The sequence below is a fragment of the Lolium rigidum genome, chromosome 2 (genome assembly GCF_022539505.1).
Source record: "Lolium rigidum isolate FL_2022 chromosome 2, APGP_CSIRO_Lrig_0.1, whole genome shotgun sequence".
NCBI lineage: Eukaryota > Viridiplantae > Streptophyta > Magnoliopsida > Poales > Poaceae > Lolium > Lolium rigidum.
The window spans coordinates 280,631,557-280,641,991 of record NC_061509.1 but is presented as its reverse complement, the minus strand read 5'-3'; positions in this window follow the sequence as shown (position 1 = coordinate 280,641,991).

Below are 10,435 nucleotides of genomic sequence, written 5' to 3'. Positions count from 1 at the left end.
ACACCGGGGATTCCGGCGCCAACGTGGAACCTGCACAACACAACCAAAGTACTTTGCCCCAACGAAACGGTGAGGTTGTCAATCTCACCGGCTTCATCGTAACAAAGGATTAACCGTATTGTGTGGAAGATGATTGTTTGCGAAGAAAACGAGTAAAACAAGTATTGCGGTAGATTGTATGCGATGTAAAGAATAGGACCGGGGTCCACGAGTTCACTAGAGGTGTCTCTCCCATAAGATAAAAGCATGTTGGGTGAACAAATTACGGTCGGGCAATTGACAAATAGAAAAGGGCATAACAATGCATATACATGATATGATAAATATAGTGAGATTTAATTGGGCATTACGACAAAGTACATAGACCGCCATCCGGCATGCATCTATGCCTAAAAAGTCCACCTTCGGAGTTATCATCCGAACCCCTTCCAGTATTAAGTTGCAAGCAACAGACAATTGCATTAAGTATGGTGCGTAATGTAATCAACAACTACATCCTTAGACATAGCATCAATGTTTTATCCCTAGTGGCAACAGCACATCCACAACCTTAGACATAGCATCAATGTTTTATCCCTGGGCCGCGCCGCCATAGTGTGTCGGCGCCTCGTGGCCCCACTTCCTTTCCCCTTCGCGCTTCTGGAAGCTTCGTGCAAAAATAGGACCCTGGGCGTTGATTTCGTCCGATTCCGAGAATATTTCGTTACTAGGATTTCTGAAACCAAAAACAGCGAAAACGACAGCGGCTCTTCGGCATCTTGTTAATAGGTTAGTGCCGGAAAATGCGTAAATATGACATATAATGTGTATAAAACATGTAGATATCATCAATAATGTAGCATGGAACATAAGAAATTATCGATACGTCGGAGACGTATCACCCCCCTCCATCAATTTTAACCAGTTTCAAAAAGCAGGGCAAGCCTAACAAGGGTAACTTCAAGAAGGGCAGCAAGAAAGTTGCTATGCACCCTGAGAAGCCTAAGGCTGGTCCTAAACCTGAGACTGTGTGTTACTACTGCCAGGGGAAGGGGCACTGGAAGCGTAATTGCTCCAAATACTTGGCCGATGCGAAGAGCGGCCACATCAAGAAGAAAGGTATATCTGATATACATGTTATTGATGTCTATCTTACTTGGTTCTCGTAGTAGTGCACGGGTATTTGATACTTGGTTCGGTTGCTCACATTTGTAACTCGAAACGAGAGCTGCGGAATAAACGAAGCCTGGCAAGGGACGAGGTGACGATGCGCGTTGGAAATGGATCCAAGGTCGATGTGATCGCCGTCGGCATGCTCCCCCTATATCTACCTTCGGGATTAGTTTTAAACCTTAATAATTGTTATTTGGTACCTGCGTTGAGCATGAATATTATATCCGGATCTTGTTTGATGCAAGACGGTTATTCGTTTAAGTCTGAGAATAATGGTTGTTCGATTTATATGAGTAATGTCTTTTATGGCCATGCACCTGAGATGAATGGTTTATTCTTGTTAAATCTCGATAGTAGTGATACACATGTTCATAACATTGATGCTAAGCGAATTAAATTGAATGATAATTCTACTTATATGTGGCACTGTCGTCTTGGTCATATTGGAGTGAAGCGCATGAAGAAACTCCATTCCAATGGACTTCTTGAGTCACTTGACTTTGAGTCACTTGACAGATGCGAAGCATGTCTAATGGGAAAAAATGACTAAGACTCCATTTTCTGGTACAATGGAGCGAGCTACAGACTTATTGGAAATCATACATACCGATGTATGCGGACCAATGAGTGTAGCATCGCGCGGTGGTTATCGTTATGTTCTAACCTTCACGGATGATCTGAGTAGATATGGGTATATTTACTTTATGAAACATAAGTCCGAGACTTTCGAGAAGTTCAAGGAATTCCAAAGTGAAGTAGAAAATCAACGTAACAAGAAGATTAAGTTTACGCGTTCGATCGCGGAGGCGAATATCTGAGTTATGAGTTTGGCATGCATTTAAAGAAATGTGGAATACTTTCACATTTGACACCGCCGGGAACACCACAGCGCAATGGTGTGTCCGAACATCGTAATCGAACTCTCTTAGATATGGTTCGTTCTATGATGTCTCTTACCGATTTGTCGTTATCGTTTTGGGGTCATGCATTAGAGACAGCCGCATTCACTTTAAATAGGGCACCATCTAAATCCATTGAAACGACACCGTATGAATTATGGTTTGGGAAGAAACCTAAGCTGTCGTTCCTTAAAGTTTGGGGTTGCGATGCTTATGTAAAGAAGTTACAACCTGACAAGCTAGAACCCAAAGCGGAGAAATGCGTCTTCATAGGATACCCTAAAGAAACAATTGGGTATACTTTCTATCACGGATCCGAAGGCAAAATCTTTGTTGCCAAGAACGGATCCTTTCTTGAGAAGGAGTTTCTCACTAAAGAAGTGACTTGGAAGAAAAGTAGAACTCGACGAGGTTGATGAACCTTCTCTCATAGATCGGAGTAGCGCGAGTGCTGGAAGAAGTTCTCGCGCGGCTGCACCGATAGGAGAGGAAGCAAATGATGATGATCATGAAACTTTGAACGAGGAAGCTGCGAACCTCGCGGATCGACGAGGGAACGTACCACTCCTGATTGGTATGATCCCTGTCTAAATGTCATGATTGTGGACAACAATGATGAAGACCCTGCGGCGTATGAAGAAGCGATGATGAGCCCAGATTCCAACAAATGGCAAGAAGCCATGAAATCCGAAATGGGATCCATGTATGATAACAAAGTATGGACTTTGGTAGACTTACCTGATAGCTGCAAGGCTGTCGAGAATAAATGGATCTTCAAGAGAAAAACAGATGCTGATGGTAATATTACTGTCTATAAAGCTCGACTTGTCGCAAAGGGTTTCCGACAAATTCAAGGATTTGACTACGATGAGACTTTCTCACCTGTAGCGAAGCTAAAGTCTGTGAGGATTTTGTTAGCAATGGCTGCATTTTTCGATTATGAGATTTGGCAGATGGATGTCAAAACGGCGTTCCTTAATGGAGATATTGAGGAAGAGTTGTATATGGTACAACCCAAAGGTTTTGTCGATCCTGAAAATGCTAACAAGGTATGCAAACTTCAGCGTTCCATTTATGGACTGAAGCAAGCATCCGGAGTTGGAACCTACGCTTTGATAGAGTGATCAAAGACTTCGGTTTTATACGGACTTATGGTGAGGCACTGTATTTACAAGAAAGTGAGTGGGAGCTACTGTAGCGTTCACGATATTATATGTAGATGACATATTATTGATTGTGAATGATATAGAACTATTAAGCAGCGTTAAAGGTTATTTGAATAAGTCTTTTTCAATGAAAGACCTTGGTGAAGCATCATACATTTTAGGCATCAAGATTTATAGAGATAGATCAAGACGCCTAATAGGCCTTTCACAGAGTACATACCTGGACCAGATTCTAAAGAAGTTTAGAATGGATGAAAGCAAGAAAGGGTTCTTGCCTATGTTGCCGAGGTAAGGTCTTGAGTAAGACTCAAGGTCCGGCTACGGCGGATGAAAGAGAAAGGATGAGCAAGATCCCCTATGCTTCGGCAATAGGCTCTATCATGTACGCCATGCTGTGTACTAGACCGGATATCGCACATCTTTGTTAGTTTGACCAGCGAGATATCAAAGTGATCCGGGGATGGAACAACTGGACAACGGTCAAGAATATCCCGAAGTACTTGAAAAGGACTAAGGATATGTTTCTTTGTTATGGCGGTGACCAAGAGCTCGTTGTAACCGGTTACACCGATGCAAGTTGGAACACCGATCCTGATGACTCTAAGTCTCGGTCCAGGTACGTGTTTATAATGAATGGTGCGGCGATAAGCTGGAGCGGTTCCAAGCGGTGCACGGTGGCGAAATCTTCAACATAATCTGAATATATAGCGGCTTCGGAGGCTTCATCGGAAGCGGTATGGATGAAGAGGTTCATTGTTGAGCTTGGTGTGGTTCCTAGTGCATTGGACCCGCTAGTCATTTATTGTGACAACACGGGTGCCATCGCCAATGCAAAGGAACCAAGGTCACACAAGAAGCTAAAGCATATCAAGCTGCGTTTTCATTCGATTCGCGAGTACATCGAAGATGGTGAAGTAGAGATTTGCAAAGTACACATAGATGCTGAATGTTGCGGATCCGTTGACTAAAGCTCTCCCTAGGGCAAAGCATGACCAACACCGAGAATGCCATGGGTGTTAGGTACCTTACAATGTAATCTAGATTATTGACTCTAGTGCAAGTGGGAGATCTGTTGGAGATATGCCCAAGAGGCAATAATAAAGTGGTTATTATAATATCTTTGTGTTTATGATAAATGTTTATATACCATGCTATAATTGTATTAACCGAAACATTGATACATGTGTGTTATGTAAACAACAAGGAGTCCCTAGTAAGCCTCTTGTATAACTAGCTTGTTGATTAATAGATGATCATGGTTTCGTGATCATGAACATTGGATGTTATTAATAACAAGGTTATGTCATTAGTTGAATGATATAATGGACACACACCCAAATGAGCGTAGCATAAGATCAAGTCATTAAGTTCAATTTGCTATAAGCTTTCGATACATAGTTGCCTTAGTCCTTTGACCATGAGATCATGTAAATCACTTACACCGGAAGGGTACTTTGATTACATCAAACGCCATTGCGTAAATGGGTGGTTATAAAGGTGGGATTAAGTATTTGAAAAGTGTGAGTTGAGGCATATGGATCAATAGTGGGATTTGTCCATCCTGATGACGGATAGATATACTCTGGGCCCTCTCGGTGGAATGTCATCCGATTAGCTTGCAAGCATATGAATGGTTCATAAGAGATCACATACCACGGTACGAGTAAAGAGTACTTGTCGGTAACGAGGTTGAACAAGGTATGGAGATACCGATGATCAAACCTCGGACAAGTAAAATATCACGAGACAAAGGGAATTGGCATCGTATGTAAATGGTTCAATCGATCACTAAGTCATCGTTGAATATGTGGGAGCCATTATGGATCTCCAGATCCCGCTATTGGTTATTGCTCGGAGAGGAGTCTCGACCATGTCTGCATAGTTCACGAACCGTAGGGTGACGCGCTTAAGGTTCGATGTCGCATAAGTAGATTCGGAATATGAGATGGAGACCGAATATTGTTCGGAGTCTCGGATGGGATCCAAGACATCACGAGGAGGACCGGAATTGTTCTGGAAGAATTATGCTGTTTTGTATTTCAAGAAAAGTTGTTCTGGAAATATTCTCGGAATTGGACGAGACAAAAACAGAAGTTCTTATTTTTCTGTCACGTAGACGGAGTCCAAAGGGGAGACGGAGAAAGGCCAGGGGTGGGCCACACCACACCTCGGCGCGGGTCCCACCCAGGCCGCGCCAGGGTATGGTGTGGGCCCACCAGGCGCCGGCCCTAGATGAGTTTTGTGAAACCCTAACCCTACCTCCCGACTATATATAGAGGGATGGGTTGGCCGGCCATAGCTGCTCCGTACGCAACCCTAATTTGCCACCTCTCCTCCCTCCCAGTTTCTCCTGCTCCGGCTTAGGCGAAGCCCTGCAGGAATTCTTCTCCACCACCACCACCACGCTGTCGTGCTGCTGGGATTCCGTGGAGATCTACCACACCTCCGTTGCCCGCTGGAACGGGGAGAGGAAGGAGCTTCATCGACACCGTACGCGCGACCGAGTACGGAAGTGCTGCCGGATTGCAGCACCGGGGACGATCGTCTACACCAACAACGAGATTAATCTCGTAGGCTTTGAAATATTTGAGGGTTAGTCTCATCTCCATCTCATTGCTTCGATCTTGTAGATTAGATCTTGGGTGTTCCATAGATTAGATCTGTTGGTTTTATTCGTCTTGCGGTAGGAAATTTTTTGTTTTCTATGCAACGAACCCCATCAGTTTTGTGAAAATACCTACATGTTTTGCTCACACTTTATAATGATTTTATGCATTTTCCGGAACTAACCTATTAACAAGATGCTGAGGTGCCAGTTCCTGTTTTTTGCTGTTTTTGGTTCCAGAAAGGCTGTTCGGGCAATATTCTCGGAATTCGACGAAACAAAAGCCAAACATCTTATTTCACCGAGACGGACCAGAACACCGAAGGGGAGCCGGAAAGGAGGCCCAGGGCCTCCAGACCACAGGGCGGCGCGGCCTAGGAGGGGGGCACGCCCAGGTGTGGTGTGGGCCCCCCAGGCACCCCCTTGCGTCGCCTCTTCGCCTATAAAATCCTTCGCGACGTAAAAACCCTAGACCAATCGACGAAACTCCAGAAAGACTCCAGGGGCGTCGCCGCCATCGCAAAACTCCATTTCGGGGGACAGAAGTCTCTGTTCCGGCACGCCGCCGGGACGGGGAATTGCCCCCATAGTCATCTCCATCGACACCACCGCCATCTTCATCGCCGTTGCTGTCTCCCATGATGAGGAGGGAGTAGTTCTCCCCCGAGGCTGAGGGCTCTACCGGTAGCTATGTGGTTTATCTCTCTCTCCCATGTACTTCAATACAATGATCTCATGATGTGCCTTACATGATTGAGATCCATATGATGAGCTTTGTAATCTAGATGTTGTTATGCTATTCAAGTGGATTTTACTTATGTGATCTCCGGAGACTCCTTGTCCCACGTGTGTAAAGGTGACAGTGTGTACACCGTGTGGGTCTCTTAGGCTATATTTCACAGAATACTTGTTCACTAGGTTATGATTTGAGTTGGATGTCTCTATGAAATTGTGGTGTGTTAGTACCTCCTATAAATGCTCACGGTGACAGCGTGGGGTGTTTATTAGTACTTGGGAATACATCTTTAAGGTTTGCTTTTGCAGCCCTACACGGTGAATTAGTGTTCGTTATCCTGCCAGAGAGTAATTCAGAATAGCATAGTGAAGTGCTTATATTTATATTCCTTTATGATATCATTGTTGAGAGTAACCACTAGTGAAAGTATGATCCCTAGGCCTTGTTTCTAAGCATTGAAACACCGTTTCCAACAAGTTCTGCTACATGTTTGCTTGCTGCAATATTTACTTCATATCGCAATTACCGTTTACCACCATCTACATCATCTGTGTTTTAATATCTCTTCGCCGAACTAGTGCACCTATACGTCTGACAAGTGTATTAGGTGTGTTGGGGACACAAGAGACTTATTGTATCTTAATTGCAGGGTTGCTTGAGAGGAATATCTTTGACCTCTACCTCGCTGAGTTTGATAAACCTTGGGTGATTCACTTAAGGGAAACTTGCTACTGTTCTACAAACCTCTGCTCTTGGAGGCCCAACACTGTCTACAAGAATAGAAGCACACGTAGACATCAAGCTATTTTCTGGCGCCGTTGCCGGGGAGGTAAGGTAAAAGGTATTCACATCCTCCGACTACTAAGCTATTTCCTAGCACTGTTGCCGGTGTGCGAGTGCTCGAAGCTATGTCCTTTAGATTCTGCAATTTTATCTTTTTGTCTCTTGTTTTTATTTCACTAGTTTGGCTTAATGGAAAACAACAAAAAAATTAGAGATCTTTATGAACTTTATCTTGAGTTAGGACATGAGGTGCTCGAAGAGAGAATTAAAAAACCCATGGAACTTTTTTTGCAAAATAGTTGTAGCAATGTTATTAGCATGAACTCTTTGGACACTATTATTGCTAATGATATGGAAGAATTTAAGCTTGGGGAAGCTGGTTGTGATATTTTTAGTCCCCCAAGCATGGAGGAGAAAATTTTCTTTGATGACACTTTGCCTCCCATTTATGATGATTACAATGATGAATATGATATTTTCAGTCCACCTACTATTGAGGAAGAAATTAATTATGATTACAATATGCCTCCTATATATGATGATTATGGTGATGAGAATAATAATGATAGCTATCTTATTGAATTTACTCTCACTATTACTAATAGAATTGATTATGCTTATGTGGAGAGTAATAATTTTATGCATGTAGCTCATGATAAGAATGTTTCATGTGATAGTTATATTGTTGAGTTTGTCAATGATGCTACTGAAAGTTATTATGAGAGAGGGAAACATGGTTATATGCATCTTAATAATATTAAGTTTCCCCTCTTTATGTTGAGAATCTTGAAGTTACTCGTGTTTTATCTTCCTATGCTTGTCACTTTGTTCTTTTTGAATTTATTTGTGTACAAGATTCCTATGCATAGGAAGCGGGTTAGGCTTAAATGTGCTTTGCATTTGCTTCTTGATGCTCTCTTTTACTTCAACTCTTATTTCTTGCAAGAGCATCATTAAAATTACTGAGCCCATCTTAATGGCTATAAAGAAAGCACTTCTTGGGAGATAACCCATATTTTTATTTTGCTACTGTTTTGTTGTGTCTTGGAAGTTGTTACTACTGTAGCAACATCTCCTTATCATGTTTATTTCGTTTTTATGCCAAGTGAAGTCTCTAATAGAAAGTTGATGCTAGATTTGGATTTTTGCACAGAAACAGATTTCTTGTCTGTCATGAATTCGTGTTTTTCTCTCTGTAGAAGAATCAAAAAAACCAGCGAAAATTCATGCGTGATCCTCAGATATGTAAGCAACTTTTTCATTAGTTTTGAGTTTTTCCATCTGAGCAAGTTAGGAAAATTCGTCCTTACGGACTGTTCTGTTTTGATAGATTCTGCCTTTTTATTTCGCATTGCTCTTTTACTGTGTTGAGTGGATTTCTTTGTTCCATTAACTTTCAGTAGCCTTGGGTAATGTTCAGAAGTTTTAAGAATGATTGTGTCCTCTCTGAACATATGAATTTTTATTATGCACTAACCCTCTAATGAGTTTGCTTTAAGTTTGGCGTGGAGGAAGTTTTCAAGGGTCAAGAGAGGAGGATGATATGATGTGATCAAGAAGAGTGAAAAGTCTAAGCTTGGGGATGCCCCCGTGGTTCATCCCTGCATATTTCAAGAAGACCCAAGCATCTAAGCTTGGGGATGCCCAAGGCATCCCCTTCTTCATCAACTTATCAGGTCACTTCTAGTGAAACTATATTTTTATTCCGTCACATCTTATGTACTTTACTTGGAGCGTCTGTGTGCTTTTATTTTCGTTTTGTTATTTTCATTCTCTGAATAAATCGGATCCTACCATGCTTGTGTGGGAGAGAGACACGCTCCGCTTTTTCATTTGAACACTTTTGTTCTTCGCTTTATTTTAATGTTCATGGCGAAGGTTGAAAACTGCTTCGTTGATTGCAATTTGGTTGGAATCAGAAAATGCTTCATATGGTATTGAATAATTTGATACTTGGCAATTGTTTTGAGCTCTCATAGATCATGTTTAAGCTCTTGCATCATGTAGTTTAAATCTATTAGTGGAGAACTACCATAGAGCTTGTTGAAATTTGGTTTGTATGATTGATCTCTCTAAGGTCTAGATATTTTCTGGTAAAAGTGTTTGAACAACAAGGAAGACAGTGTAGAGTCTTATAATGCTTGCAATATGTTCTTGTGTAAGTTTTTGATGTACCTGTTCATACTTGTGTTTGCTTCAAACAACCTTGCTAGCCAAAGCCTTGTACTGAGAGGAAATGCTTCTCGTGCATCCAAAAACCTTGAGCCAAAACCTATGCCATTTGTGTCCACCATAACTACCTATATGTGGTATTTTTCTGCCATTCCAAAGTAAATTGCTTGCGTGCTACCTTTAAAATTGCATTCCTTTGTCTTTACAATACATAGCTCATGGGAAAATAGCCTTAAAAACTATTGTGGTGATGAATATGTTGCTATGTATCTTAGTTCTTATAAGTTGCTTGTTGAGCGGTAACCATGTTTCTGGGGACGCCATCAACTTTTTACTTTGTTGAATATCATGTGAGTTGCTATGCATGTTCGTCTTGTCCGAAGTAAGGGAGATTTATCATGATTAAATGGTTTGAGTATGCATATTGATAGAGAAGAACATTGGGCCGCCAACCAAAGCCATGTATCATGGTGGAAGTTTCAGCTTGGACATTAATCCTCAGAATCTCTTATGAGAATATTATTTGTTGTTGAATGCTTAAGCATTAAAGAGGAGTCCATTATCTGTTTTCTATGTTGTCTCGGTATGGATGTCCTCAAGTTGAGATCTATCAAACTGAAAAATCAAATGCGATCTATCTCCTTGGAATTTTGTACAGGTGGCATAGAGGTATCCCTTTGTGACACTTGGTTGAAACATATGTAATGCAATGATAATCCATGGAAATCCGAGCTAATTAGGACAAGGTGCGAGCACTATTGGTATTCGATGCATGAGGCTTGCAACTTGTAGGAAGTTTTATGCATAACACATATGAATTATTACTACCGTTGACAAAATTGTTTCCATGTTTTCAAAATAAAAAGCTCTAGCACATGAGTAATCCATGCTTCCCTCTGCGAAGGGCCTTTCTTTTACTTTA